Source organism: Cryptomeria japonica, chromosome 11 (genome assembly GCF_030272615.1).
Source record: "Cryptomeria japonica chromosome 11, Sugi_1.0, whole genome shotgun sequence".
In the NCBI taxonomy this organism is placed as follows: domain Eukaryota; kingdom Viridiplantae; phylum Streptophyta; class Pinopsida; order Cupressales; family Cupressaceae; genus Cryptomeria; species Cryptomeria japonica.
The window spans coordinates 393,402,241-393,418,239 of NC_081415.1; positions in this window are offsets into that span (position 1 = coordinate 393,402,241).

The following is a 15,999-nucleotide window of genomic DNA, read 5'->3' on the forward strand; positions in this document are numbered from 1 at the left end:
AAGGAAGTCCAAAAGCTACAGGAGGAAATGGATCTTATGATGAAGGAGATGACACCTGAGAAAGAGAGACAATTGCTTAAGGAGGTTGGCATGCTGTTGTATTCTGGATGGGCTATGAAGTCAACCTTGTTATTTGACGTCTTTCTCAAAAAACAAGATCCGAATAAGCAAATGATGCCAGATGAAATTGATAAACTCTTCAGGGGATTAGGATATGATCCAGATCAAAACTCTCTTCTACAATGGGCTATCTATCCTAAAAATAAGAGACCCACACTGGTTGACACACAAGAATCTTTTGGACATTTGATGATACAACAGGTTGGAAAGGCTTATCCCAGGATCACTGCCAAATTAAACTATGATGTGGCCAAGCTGAATCAAGATCAAATAGAGTTTCTTGTAAGAGATAACTCTACACAAAAGAGCTTATATGAAAAGGTTGATGAGGAAAAGAAAAGGCTGCAAGCAAGATTATTGCAGATTGAGACAGACACCAGTGAAATAGGAATGTCATATGGTATTGACCAAGATGCTATGGATACCTAGATAGATGCAATGTATTGGAGGAGTAAGGCAGAAAAGTCATCTCAGCAAATAGAAAAGATGCAGCAGAAGATGGACAGGTTTGTTCATGAAATCATTAAGCATAGATTCAGAAGTGTGATGCTAGTCGCAGAGAACTATTGGAAGACATACAATGGGACAACCAAAGCTTCGAGGGAGCATGAAAGGCTTAGATCATGGTTGTAGGAGATGATGAGTGATGATAATTTAATGACTCCTGGTGAGAGGGTTGAAGTCGAGACTTACCTGAAGTCACATGAAGAGTTTGTAGATCGATTGAGAAAAGAGCTTCAAAGATTGGACAATGGTAATACCCCTAGGGTGCCCTCTTTCTACAGTGATGGAGAACTGGTGTCACTGGAGTAGTGGAAACAAGAGTTTGTTAATGACAAGGATCGAGTAGTGGTAGGATTGGGTTGAGACAAAGATTTGTCAACTTACGTGAATCACATTCTCTTTAATTATTTTCTGATAGAAACCGACATGAGAAGAATGAACAGTGATATTTTAATGTACAAAGATGACAAATACGTAGTACATGTGGGGATGTTGAATTTACTTATATTTCAGTTTGTTAACAAAATCACTAGTTAGTAGTTACATACTAAATTGTCACACCTTTTGGTGAAACTGTACACTCTCATATAAATGAGGGAACTTCTGTAATTTTTGAGACAAGAAATAGATTATAGGCTCAGGCTTACCATTGTACTATTTTGATGAATATATATAATATAATCAGTCATTTTTCCTTTGCGTATGTGCTATGGATTACTGCATTTTCTACAGGCATTTGCTTGTGATATTATCTAAAGGAGATAAGGTTATTTGTGTTCTTCCAGCAAAATTCTATGTTTCATATTGTAAGATTTGGATAAAAAAAGATTTACTTGTGAATTTTAATTGTTCCCTGTATTTCTTCCTTGGATGGTCTCTTAAAGTTAGGGTTAAATTCATTCAAGCGGTTTACAATATAGACATTAAAGTAGAGCTCATAAGAAACAGTAACTGATAGAATCGCCAAGAGGGGGTGGGTTTAAAAACTATCTCATAAGTTTACACAATGAGTCCTAAAGAAATATAAAGACTTTGTAGCCCAAACATCAAAGAAAGGCACTGGTCATCTATAAAATACAACTCATTAGTTCATATTTCACATTAAAAGTAATAGGAGTAGCTGAGTAGGAAATATAGAGTAAATTAGCAATAGTGTATACATATAAATTTCAAGCACAAAAACCGAATAGTTTTTACAACAACAATATTGAACTCATTTGCTATATCTCCATCCTAGGAATTTATGCCATTCTAAGATAGGAGGAAGCTAGATCAAGATACTTAATCTGCTATAAAAAGCATTAGTCATTGAAAATAACTAGTGAGTAGGTATACCCACCTAGGTCCTACAGAGCCTAAAGTGAGAGAGTTAGTAACCAAATAGGTTCACTCTATAAGGTTGCTAAGTCATTGGAAGGTTTGAGCATAGGAGTTGGCATTTCCTTAGAACCTATCCAATCTATTGATTTAAGATGCAACAGATTGGTGACTATGCTAGGGAACATTCATTTAAGAAAGACTCTGCTGTGGGAAAGGACTCATACACAAAATACAATTTCCTTTCAAGAAGAAAGGTGGCGACTCTGAAATAAGAAATTTTATGTACGAAAGAAGGTCAATAATGCAAGGCCACCAAATAGTACAATTAAACTTTAATTAGAAAAGAAATAAAAGGAATTCAAAAGAAGAATCAATAGACAATCCGATGGAACCTAAGAATGACTTCATGAATGGAATGTATAATCAGTACTATTCCAAAAACTATTCACATCTAGCTCTGAATAAACAGAACTACACAATTCCTACATACCCTAGAAATGATGACTTGGCAACTGCGGATAGAGCATGAAAAGGGAAATTCCCTCCTAGCTTTGAGAATCATTGTGTGAATTCAAGGGTAGGTACTTCAAGTTCTTCCAGATCAAGCAAGATGGATGCACTAGACCATATGGCAGACTTAATGAAACAAATGATGGAAGCAACCATTGAAATGAAGGATATTGGGTGGGTATAGGAATGTGTAGAATTATGTGCTAAATTGGGCCTGAATATTAATGAAGAGGACATTAATCATGACTTGGAAAGGTATAGGGAAAGGTGTGAACATGTAGCCGAAGGATCAAGCAAAGGGGGGAGCAATAAAGGTGAAGTCAATGCAAAAAACAACACCTACAAGGTATCTGAAAACCCTTTATATGATCATAGGCGTAATAATCTCCCATATGCCAATATGTTTCTTGAGCACCAACACAATCACTTCAACAATTTTCCATACACCAATATACCTCTTGAATATCAACATAATCATTCTAACAACTTTTCATATCAAAACCAATTTCCCCCTAGTAATAATAATATAGGTCAGAACCATGGAAATTTCTTTCAGGGGGGATATGGATTGATAAATACATAACGAATTAGGCAGTTTGATTTTTCAAGAACGATGGTGTACCCTCATCCCATTCCAAATGAAATTAGAACTGCAATACCAAAGTTCACTGGGAGCAATACTATTTCAGTAGAAACACATTGCAAAGCCTTTGATAGAGTCATGGAAGATTTCTGCCTTCCATATGAGGATGTTAAAATGAAATTGTTCATGCAGTCATTGATAGAAGATGGATGGTAATGGTTTAGAGCACTACCAGATTTTTCAATAAGTAGTCTTGCAGAGTTTAAAAGACTTTTTCTTGAACATTATGGAGATAACAATAGCCATGAGTTCACATTACATGAAATCATAAGCATCAATAAAGAACCTAATGAAGCAGTGGTTGACTTCAATAAAAGATTCAACAGAATTATGAACAAGATTCCTAATAGGATAAAACCAGTTCCTGAAGTGAGCATCTTATACTACATGAATGCTTTTGACAGTAAAACAAACTATGAGCTCAGAACAAAAAATCATACAACTCTTCAAGGAGTTATGAAACCTGCCATAACTATAGAGAATAATAGGAAAGCAGCTGGAACTATGGGGAGAAGGGAGGATGCAAGATTATTCAATCCAAAGGCCCCTAAACAAACAAAGGATGATGACAAGTTGGATAAGGTGCTGAATGTTCTTAAAGATTTGTCTGTCAAGGTGAATAAAATAGAGAAACAACCATTCTATCACCATGACAGGCCTAGATTGCATGATATGCCTTACAATACCACATGGAAAGATGGAAAACCAGTGGATAAGAACTAGAAAAAAAGTAACCAAATACCAAACCCTTTAAGGAAAGTGGTGAAGTAGGTAGTTAATGAAGATATGTGGTGCTTAGCATGTGACATGCCTCATTCTCCTTACCAATGTGCAATAGTGATGAAGTTGCAGGGAGGAGAAGAAGAATGTGACCATACAATAAAATTACTGTCCTTTGAAGAATATGATTCATCTGAGGGAGATGAAGAAAATGATGTAAACTCTAGACGGATCAAGTAGCAGTGTTGTATGCAACAAATATTCTTGGATAAGGAAGATGAAGTCTTGCTCAGGATCCCTACTAAAGAGGAATGGGAGAGAATTACCACAGCTGCTATTGAACAAGCCATATAGACCTACATGCTAAGGAATAGAACTATAAACCCTGAATAGGGCAAACCATCAGGCATGTTCATAAAGGAGAGTAATAGAACATCTAAACCAATAACTAAGTGAAGTAAGACCCAGGAACAAAATATAAAATTTAATTAGGAAAAGGAGTTGCAGACTTCCAAGGTGCAAAAAAATGAAAAGGATGAAACAATGAACGCTTCAACATTGCCTATCATAATGTCATTTGATATTGCTAACACCTTGACACAGATGAAGGTCTCTGTACCACTACTTGAGATGATGAAGTTTCCAGAGTACCATGAGAAAACTTTGAAGGTGATCAATGGTGTTTCTGAGGAAAATATTAAAGAACATAAATAGAATGGTCAGAATAGTAACACTAAGAATAACTCTGTTCCAACCATATACTTAGGGTCGGCAATAACAAAAAATCCTTCTCAAGTAGACCCATTCTATTTAACCTTGATGATCAATAACAAGATGATAAAAAATTGCATGATTGATTCAGGAGCAGCTATAAATGTTATGCCTGTGGGAGTCATGAAGGAACTTGGAATGGAAGTGGAGACAATTTTTGGTAAATGTTATGCTATGGATAACCGCTCTATCCCAGTGGTTGGTGTCATGAAGGATGTTGAATTCAAGTTAGCAGCGTGTCCAGAAGCATCTTATAAAACATATATCACCACAGTTGATGTTCCTCCTAATTATGGCATGTTGTTAACCAGACAATGGTCCAATCTGATAATAGGCCATGTTCAGTTAGACTTATCATATGCCACTATACCACTGAATGGATAGGAAGTGAGGATTGAGAGAGAACCTCATTCTGAGTATATTATTGAGGAGGTAGAACCTATTGAATCAGTATATTTTATCCAGTCAGATATAGATAACTTTAAAGTTAAGTTGACAAAACAAAAAATAGAGAGCTTGACTCCAATTGAATCTTCGGTCAGGGAGAATGAGGATCAAGTACGGAGGATGTACTTTGATGGATCATGCAGCAAGGAAGGAAGTGGGGCTCGAATCATATTTATTTAACTAGATGGAGAGACATTCAAGTACTCTTTTAAACTGATATTTGAATGTACAAATAATATTACAGAATACGAAGCTCTACTTATTGGACTTAACGTGGCTACCAAGCATGGAATTAAATTGCTCAGTGTCTTTTGGGATTCAGAGTTAGTAATATCTCAAATCAAACAAAAGTATGCCTCTAAACATCTCAGGTTGAAACAATACAGGGATGCTATGTGGGATACCATTGAACTGTTTGATGCTTTCCAGATAAGTTGGATTGACAGATCAAAGAATATCATGGCTGACTTCTTGGCTAATGTTGCTTTGAAAGGAAATAATATAACACTGAATGGAGTGTCAGAGGTAGAAATAAAAGTCAGACCCTCTGTTCTTGATAACTTATACAATTGGAAAGTTTTTCATGACGATAATGACTTATTGAAATTTTTACACAGTGTGGATCACTACCAAGCACATGCTATCAAGTTCAATGATTTTGTGGAAAGGACAGATGGGAAAGAAACTCTATTTGGATAGGAAATCATACAGTTAAAATCTAATAAGATACCTAGAGGGCTAGTCGCACTAGAAAGAGATTTCAACATACAAGACAAAGTCAAAATTAAAGGGGCCACAGTCAAGGAAATTGATGTTGAGCAGATTAATTTGGGAAGTGAAGAATCACGAAGACATGTTTTTATTGGTAATAAATTGACTCCTAAGATGAAGCAACAATTAGTGATGTTACTCAAAAATTATAAGCATGTATTTGCGTGGTCTTATGATGACCTCAAAGCCTACAAGGGGGATCTCTTTCAACATAAAATACCTCTTAAACCTGATGCCAAGCCATTCAAACAAAATAAGAGGCCTATAAATCCGACTTTACTCCCTAAGATGAAAGAGGAAATAATAAAAATGAAAGATGGAGGGATAATTAAACCCTGTAGATACTCTACTTGGGTTTCAAATTTGGTACCTGTCAGAAAGAAAAATGGGGACATAAGACTATGTGTAGATTTCAGGAATTTGAACATATCATCATTAAAGGATAATTACCCTTTGCCTAACATGGACAACATGTTGCAGAAAGTAGTTGGATGCGAGCTATTATCCATGATGGATGGGTTCTCGAGTTATAATCAGGTAAAGGTTAAAGAAGCTGAACAGTATAAAACAACCTTCACAACACCATATGGCACATATGTATATGCGCAAATGCCATTTGGATTGACAAATGCAGGGGCAACATTTCAAAGGGAAATGGATGTAGCGTTTGCAGAGTTAATTGATGTAATAATGGTGGTGTATCAGGATGACTTAGCAACTTATTCAAAAAAGGCTGAAGACCATTGCGATCACCTTGAAAAGGTATTCAAGAAGGCTCTGGAATATGGAATTTCCCTAAATCCAAAGAAGTATCATTTTACAGTTGAAGAAGGAAAGCTCCTGGGACATATAGTATCCAAAGAAGGGGTAAAGATTGACCCTGAAAGAGTAACTGTAATAAATGAAGTCCCTATCCCAAAGACTGTCAAAATTATTCAATCATTTTTGGGACAAATCAATTTTGTCAGAAGATTTATGCTTAATTTTGAAGACATCATAAAACCTATAGTAAGGATGTTAAAAAGGGGAGCCAAAATAGATTGGGATGCACAAGCATTGGATGCATTTATAGCCATAAAGAGGGCAATATTTGAAACACCTGTATTGATATCTCCAGATTTTAATAAAACTTTTTTGATTTTTGCATTTGCCTCTTGTCATACAGTAGCAGCAGTGTTGTTACAGAAGAACCAGTATAATTGTGAACAACCCATTGCTTATTTCAGTAAGTCATTGAATTCATTTGAGACTAAATATGACCTGAATGAAAAACAAGCCTATGCCCTGGTAAAAGCAGTAAAACAATTTAGGCCATATTTGGTAGGTGCAGAAGTTATAGCATATGTTACTAATATAGTAATGAAGGATATATTTAGGCAAACTGAGGTCATAGGGAAAAGATGCAAATGGATCAATCAGATTCAAGAATTCAATATTGAGCTCAAGATCTCACAAATTATCAAAGCTCAGGGATTGGCTAAACTTATGGTAGGAGTAGAGGTTGAAGAGTTTCAGGTTAATGAAGTAGGATTAGACGAAGCCAATTTCAGTATTGAGAATACAACACGGTATGCAGACATCATGTATTTTCTCAAGAACATGAGGTGTGCAGATAATATGACCGACAATCAGAAGAGAACTTTGAAATTGAAGTCTGCAAAATACGTGATCATCAATGGAGACTTGTATTGGAAAAAAAGAGATGGGATATTGTTACTATGCCTAGATGAACGCCAACCAAATAAAATCCTACAAGAAATGCATGATGGGGTTTGTGGTGGTCATTTGTCAGCCAAAACTACTGCACACAAGATATTGAGATTTGGATATTTTTGGTCACGTGTGTACAATGATTCCTATGCTTATGTCAGAAAATGTGAGGCTTGTCAGAAATTTTTAGGCAAACTGAAGTATCAAGGATCACTCCCACTAAGACCAATGCAAGTTGAAGAACCATTTTAGTAGTGGGGAATAGACTTTATAGGAGAGATATCAGAAAATTCAAGTGGAGGACACAAATGGATTTTGGTTGCTACAGAATACTTTACCAAATGGGTGGAAGCAATACCTACTAAATAGGCTACTAGTAAAGTGGTGATAAAATTCATAACGAAGAATATCATCACTAGATTCATTGTTCCTGCAAGGATCATCTCTGATAATGGCATGGCCTTTAGGTCTAAAGAATTCAACACCTTTTGTGAAGAGTATGGCATCAAAATATCTTATCCATCCCCTTACCACCCTGAAGGTAACGGGCAGGCTAAGTCAAGTAACAAAAACATCCTAAAGATCATCAAAAAGGTGCTGGGAAAAAATAAAAGAGCGTGGGAATCAAAGCTGAATTTAGCATTGTGGGCAGATAGAATAATAGTTAAAAAATCTATAGGGAAGTCTCCATATGAGTTGGTCTATGGTAAATGGTCCAGACTCCCTTTGTATAATCTCCTTCTTGTGCATATATTCATGACACAAGAAGGGATAGATGTTGATGACCCTTTTCAAGAAGAGTTGATGCAGTTGGTAGAGCTTGATGAGTCAGGGCAGAGGCTTAGGAACAAAACATCAAAATTCAGAATCAGATGAAAAGGTTATATGACAAGAGAACAACAAATACAAAATTTAAGTTTGATAATTGGGTTTTGATGTGGAACGCCAAGAGTCAAGACAAAGGCAAGCATGGCAAGTTTGAGGCTCTATGGCTTGGACCATATGTAATTATAGATAAAGTTGGGGAAGATTCCTATTATCTCCAAAGTGCTACAGGAGAAGTTCAAGAATTGCCAGTACGTGGACAATTCTTGAAAAACTTCTTTTCTTAAACAACCTTTCCATGTATAGTAGTTTAGGTTTCACTTCCATTGTAAAAAACCACATTTCCTTTGATTTTTGTCTTGTACAAACCAGAGAGTCTGGATTCTTGAAGGTATCCATAGCATACCCCCATCCCTAGTCAGAGCCACTGTTGAGCACCAAATCTGAATCAAATAAAACCTCTTGATTTGTGGAATTAAATCATAAAATCCTCCATTTTTAGAAGAAAAAATCACCATTCTCCTTCCAAAGTAAAATAACCTATAAGTTGTCGAACAAGTATGATGGCATCCTATCAAAAAATCCAAAATCAAATGGTATTGATGAGACCCAACGATGTCTCATCAATATAAAAGGGTTGTTGAAGGGAAAGGGAACACCGATGAACTTGAAAGAAGACTCAACAAAAGCAATGATTCCATCGATAAAAGAGTATCGAAGAAAGAAAAAGTGGTCTCATCGACGGAAAAAACTTTCAAGGAAATAATGCTATCAGCCTAGCACATAGGAGACTCACTGAAAGGAACATTCTTATCGAAAGAATAATGTCGATCAAATAGAAGGAAGTTACCTTGATAAAGGATATCGATAGGATATGAGTTTCGAGGAGACCAAAAGACAAGTTACCAATACGTATTGTTTCACCGATGGAATTTTATTAAGGAGATTACAAATGAGTTCATCGATGAGAGATGATGATGAAAGAAAGTCATCCAAGGAAGAAGGGCTTTGATTAAATGATATACTCATTCATCGAAGGGGTGTAATGATGTTGATAGAAAAATGTGTTTCGATGGAAAGATGAGGGAAGTTATCAAAGCCTACGGTTTCTTTGACATGGAACCCGATTGACATCGGATATGTATCGGTGAAAAGGCAAATGTTATCATCAAATACAACATTTCGATGAGGGGAGAAAATGCCTAATCGACATAATATTCAAAGCAAAAGTGTTTTCAATAGAAACAATGAGATCAATGGACCAAAAAAATAAATGATCAAAAGACATATTCTCAACGAAGTGATTATTGATTGCCACAAAGATTAGAAACAAATCCCAGGGAGGTCACATCACCATTTAATTCAAATGTTTATCCAAGTGACCGTTGTTGAACTGTCATTACTAACTACTTAAATTCGTCATTCGTAATGAATTGATATCGAAGGACACAGTATTGAGGAATTCATAGGCGATGAACCAGAAGCAAAAATTGGGCGAATTCACAGAGAAGGCTCACAGATTTCAAGTAAGTTGTCCATACACAGAACCCCTTTATAAATTCAAATAAAATCATCATCTAAGGCTAGTAAAACTAGAAAGGGGAAGGAGTTTCTTACCATAGAGGAAAAACCCAAGAGCCAGAAAAAGGAGGGGTGTTCTTTGGCCCAATATTTGATTGACCAATGGCCATCATCCAGTTTAAGGTCTAAAAAGATTAAAGTTGATGAGGAAGCTCTAGAGGACCGGTTTGAGGATCTTGGAGACACATGGACCGAGTTAAGGGGGTATGAATTATTCCTATGGATACAATAGAAGAGTTGCCCCTAAGCCTATAAATAATTTCTGGCGATTAAACATAGGTAAACTGGATGTGGCTAATGTCTTTGTAAATGTAGAGCTCATGAAAGCCTTGGCAAACAACTATGACCCTAAAACTAGAACCATATATAAATATATGGGTAAGCCAATTATTTCAATTTCAAGGGAGGTTATCGACACTGTGTTTGAGTTAGACTAGGGGTTTGAGGAACCAATTGATCTCAAGAAACTAACAAATGAATATTTCAACCTAGAACACATTTACAAAACATGGAGGCTCCCCATACACAGGCCTAGAAATGCAGGGTCTTTAGTGCCATTAGGCCAGGATGACAGAGCCCCTTATGATGTCAACTCATTCCACCCTTACTTCAAATACACCTATTACCATATTGCTCAGGTTCTAGGGATAAAAGCCCATCCTTTAATGGATATTATAGCCATGGTTATTTGTGCTGATTTGCAGTCTAGAGACCCCCGCTTCTTCAATTTTTCTTCTTACCTAGTTGAAACCCTGAACCATGGGTTGGAGAAGTTGAAAGGGGATGTGATTAATGTGCACTTTAAGAATTATTCCCTTCTTATTCATATGTTGGTAAATGTTGGCCAAGATGAATGATTATGGATGAAAGAATTGTGTGTCAGAGCCTATGACAAGGCTGGAGTGAGAAAACCGGTTCAATTATGGGTTTCCTCATGGGACCAGAGATATGCTAATAATCAATATTGGCACTTTGAGGAGTTCTTTGTTAAAACATTGTATAGATTGTTAGGATGTCCATATGACCATGCCCTTGCACCAGAGATTCAAAGATTCTTGAGGCCTAAGGATTCTGGTGAAGATTCCTCAATTAACCATAATTGGGGAGACTGGTATTGTTTTTCAGACTACACACAAATCAGGGTGTATAGGTTCGAAAGGAGACCATATCTATTAACACTTACAGTGCCTAATAGAGTGGCCTGCTTGGAAATTGTGAGGCTATTGTCAATTGTGAGTGTAGAGCATCTGACAAACCATGGGAAATAGTCAATTGTTCCTGGATTGTTAGTCTTTTTAGACTGTATTGTGAAGAGTTCCAAAAGTTATGGCTTGCTGCAGAAAAAGTTGGATTATTATGGCATGGCAATGGGGGACCCAAGGCCAAATTTTGATCCTGAGGGATATCTAAGAACATCCCAGTCATCACAATGGCTAAAGGATGGAGAACATAAGTCATATCTACCAGATGATCTCATTAAGAACATTGATAGAGAAGAGGCCAAATCAAAAGGAATAAAATTTGAGAAGGTAATGCAAGCCTACAAATGGAAAATTTTTAGGGGTAAGATGGAAGAAAATTTATTACAAAAGATTGAGGACCCTTTGGAGTTGGCCAACAGACTTATGGAGCATGAATTAGAAATAATTGAAGGAGTTCCACCTCATGTCTTTGGGGAGTATATTGATACCATTAGGAATACAGAGCCTTTGGCTCATATGTCCCATGTTTCTACATCTGGTGTTATTCCATTTAATCCTAGAGAAGACTACCCTCCTGGTTATGAAAGGGACACACAAATGGATTTGACAACAGGATAGTTCAATGTTTGAGAGGTTGCTAATGTTAGATTCTTGGATCATGAGGACTTCATTGGTGATAGTTACTTCATTGCTTCCAAAGAGTTCACCATTTTCCTATATCAACATAAAGGACTTCAGATCAAAAGCGTCATGAAAGATAGCAATGAAGAGTAGCAAGTCAAAAAGCTATAGGAGGAAATGGATCTTATGATGAAGGAGATGACACCTGAGAAAGGTAGAAAATTGCTTAAGGAGGTTAGCGTGCTGTTGTATTCTGGATGGGATATGAAGTCAGCTCTGTTATCTGATGGCTTTCTCAAAAAATAAGATCCAAATAGGAAAATGATGCCAGCTGAAATTGATAAATTCTTCAGGGGATCAGGATATGATCAAGATCAAAAATCTCTTCTACAATGGGCTATCTATCATAAAAATAAGAGACCCACACTGGTTGACACAAAGGAAGCTTTTGGACATTTGATGATACAACATGTTGGAAAGACTGATCCCAGGATCGTTGCCAAATTAAACTATGATGTGGCCAAGCTGAATCAGGATCAAATAGAGTTTCTTGTCAGAGAGAACTCTACATACAAGAGCCTATATGAAAAGGCTGACGAGGAGAAGCAAAGGCTGCAAGCAAGATTACTGCAGATTGAGACATGAACCAGTTAAATAGGGATGTAATATGGTATTGACCAAGATGCTATGGATGCCTGGATAGATGCAATATATTGGAGGAGTAAGGCAGAAAAGTCATCTCGGCAAATAGAAAAGATGCAGCAGAAGATGGACAGGTTTGTTCATGAAATCATTAAGCATAGATTCAGAAGTGTGATGCTGGTCGTAGAGAACTATTGGAAGACATACACTAGGACAACCAAAGCTTTGAGGGAGCATGAAAGGCTTAGATCACGGTTGCAGGAGATGATGAGTGATGACAATTTAATGACTCCTGGTGAGAGGGTTGAAGCCGAGACTTACCTGAAGTCACATGATGAGTTTGCAGATGGATTGAGAAAAGAGCTTCAAATATTGGAAAATGAGAATACCCCTAGGGTGCCCTCTTTCTACAGTGATGCTGAACTGGTGTTGCTGGAGCAGTGGAAACAAGAGTTCATTAATGACAAGGATCGAGCAGTGGCAGGATTGGATCGAGATAAAGATTTGTCACCTTATGTGAATCACATTCTCTCAAATTATTTTTTGATAGAAACCGACATGAGAAAAATGAACAGTGATATTTTAATGTACAAATATGACAAATACGTAGAACATGTGGGGATGTTGAATTTACTTATCTTTCAGTTTGTTAACAAACGCACTAGTTAGTAGTTACATACTAAACAATCACACCTTTTGGTGAAATTGTACACTCTCATATAAATGAGGGAACTTCTATAATTTTTGAGACAAGAAATAGATTATAGCCTTAGGCTTACCATTGTACTATTTTGACGAATATATAATATAATCAGTCATTTTTCCTTTGCGTATGTGTTGTGTATTACTGCATTTTCTGCAGGTAGTTGTTTGTGATATTATCTAAAGGAGATAAGGTTATTTGTGTTCTTCCAGTAAAATTCTATGTTTCATATTATAAGATTTGGATGAAAAAATATTTACTTGTGAATTGTAATTGTTCCGTATATTTCTTCCTTGGATGGTCTCTTAAAGTTAGGGTTAAATTCATTCAAGTGGTTTACAATATAGACATTGAAGTAGAGCTCATAAGAAATAGTAATCGACAAACTCGCCAAGAGGAGGTGGGTTCTAAAAACTATCTCATAAGTTTACACAATATGTCCTAAAGAAATATAAAGACTTTGTAGCCCAAACAACAAAGAAAGGCACTGGTCATCTATAAAATACAACTCATCAGTTCATATTTCACATTAAAAGTAATAGGAATAGCTGAGTAGGAAATATAGAGTAAATTAGCAATAGTGTATACATATAAATTTCAAGCACAAAGACCGAATAGTTTTTACAACAACAATCTTGAACTCATCTGCTATATCTCTATCCTAGGAATTTATGCCATTCTGATATAGGAGGAAGTTAGATCAAGATACTGAATCTTCTATAAAAAACATTAGTCATTGAAAACAACTAGTGAGTAGGTATACCCGCCTAGGTCCTGCAGAGCCTAAAGTGAGAGATTTAGTAACCAAATAGGTTCACTCTATAAGTTGGCCAAGTCAACTGGAAGGTTTGAGCATAGGAGTTGGAATTTCCTTAGAACCTATCCAATCTATTGATTTGAGACCCAACATGTTCGATTGGGAAATCGACATATTATGTTTCATTTATTGATGATTTTAGTAGGAGGACATGGGTATACTTTCTAAAGCGTAAATCTGAAGTTTTCGGTCATTTTAAAGAATTTAAAGCAATGGTTGAGTTGCAGACTAGAAAGAAAATTAAATGTTTGAGGAATGATAGTGGCAGTGAATTTTTCTCTAATGATTTTGATAGATTCTATAAAGATTGTGGTATTAACAGACAGAAGACAACTCTGTATTCTCCACAACAGAATGGAGTTGTAGAAAGAATGAATAGGAAACTGATGGAGAAGGATAGGAGTATGTTGAGTGGTGCTAGTCTAGAACAATATTTTTGGGCTGAAGTTGTTGCCACTGCTTGCTACCTGATTAACAGGTCTCCCACATCAGCTCGACTTGATAAAACACCTATGGAAGTGGTGTAGGAGCACCTCATCAAACCCTTCAAGATGACAAGTCAGACTCTGACAAGGGAGGATAAGGCATTAACAATGACTTTAGGATGTTTTATATAGGTTTTCAGTTATGCATTATATGTTTGTAATAATGAACCCCATCTTGTGAGCCAAACTCGTATTTTTGCATTTCTATGAGATAATTAGGAATTTTGGACAATAGGGGGTCAAATGTGTTGGTTTTAAGTGTTTTAAGATGTTTTAGGAGGGGGTGAACTTGACCCAAGGCATTAGGAGGCGAAAGATGACATTTTGACAAGTTTTGCAAAAGTTGTCAAAAGATGTCGTGAGCAACTTTTATGCACTTTTTGCATTTTGTAATTTGAAACTCCTCCAATAGCTCTTACCTCTTGATTTTCCATTTAGAGAAGTTGAGGAATGGTTTATACACCTCATGGATCCAATTTCCAATAGGTGATTGTACAAAGGATATTTTTGATGCAAACAAACTAATAGAATTTTGAGTTTTCCCTGCAATTATGGAGTTTTGGTCTGTGGTATGGTTCTGTATGGATTGGGATCCATTCCCAATTATGTGAATTGATTTAATAGGAGAGTTAAATCTATTTTGGTTTTGATTTGGAGTCTTGATTCTGTGTGTTGCTCCTGATATTCAAGTTTTGTTGCAGGTACCTGGAAAACCAGGGTTTACCTTGGGTTTTTCCTCCTTCATGGCCATATCTTGCACTTTGCCAATCTGAGGCTCATGGGATTTGGTGAAAGGAAATTATGGTCAATTTTTTTTATATTTCCAAGAGTATTTTTCAGGGGGAACAAGGGAGAGAAGTGTTTGGAGCGACCCTAGGTAGACATCTCTATGTGGCTACCTAGACCTTGAACAAACAAAAGTACCTTGTGTGCAAATGGTGATTCGTCTAGATATGTAACCCTGGAATCCCTATTTATTTATGTTTCCTAACATTCCCATGGGATTTTAATCCATTGGTTCATTCATCTGAGCATAGTTGCTTCACAAAAGAGGCCTAATTAGCCCTTTTAGGACAATCAACTTCCTACCGGCAAAGACCTTTATTTTCCATACCTTGACCCTTCCTTTTGGGACTTGTATAACTTCCAAAAGGGTGTTTGAATCCATAATTTTTTTGCTAGGGTGTTTAGAAAAATCTAAACTTAAGGTCCATTTACTTGCTAAATAGGGCTACAAGCAACTAGGCCTAATTGAGTGAGTTTCTTAAGGAATGAGCATGTATTCTTGCAACCGGTGCTTTTTCTGACCTTAGGGAGTTTTTTATGACCCAAAACCAATGTGAAAATGAGTTGTAACCCTTGGAGGTATCATGGAGTGTGTTGTAACAAGATACCCCTGATTGAGTCAATAAGGGTCTTGGAGATGGTGAGAAGATTGTACTAAAGTTGTAGAGCCTTGCCTTGATAGGATCCCATCCATGTGCTAGGGGGTCAGTGTCATACATTTGGAGGTGTTTGGTAGGTAACAAGGAGGGCTCTGCATCAGGAAGCATGGTCAGGTCACAAGCCTTCATTGACACATCTTAGAGTTTTTGGTTGTGAGCCAT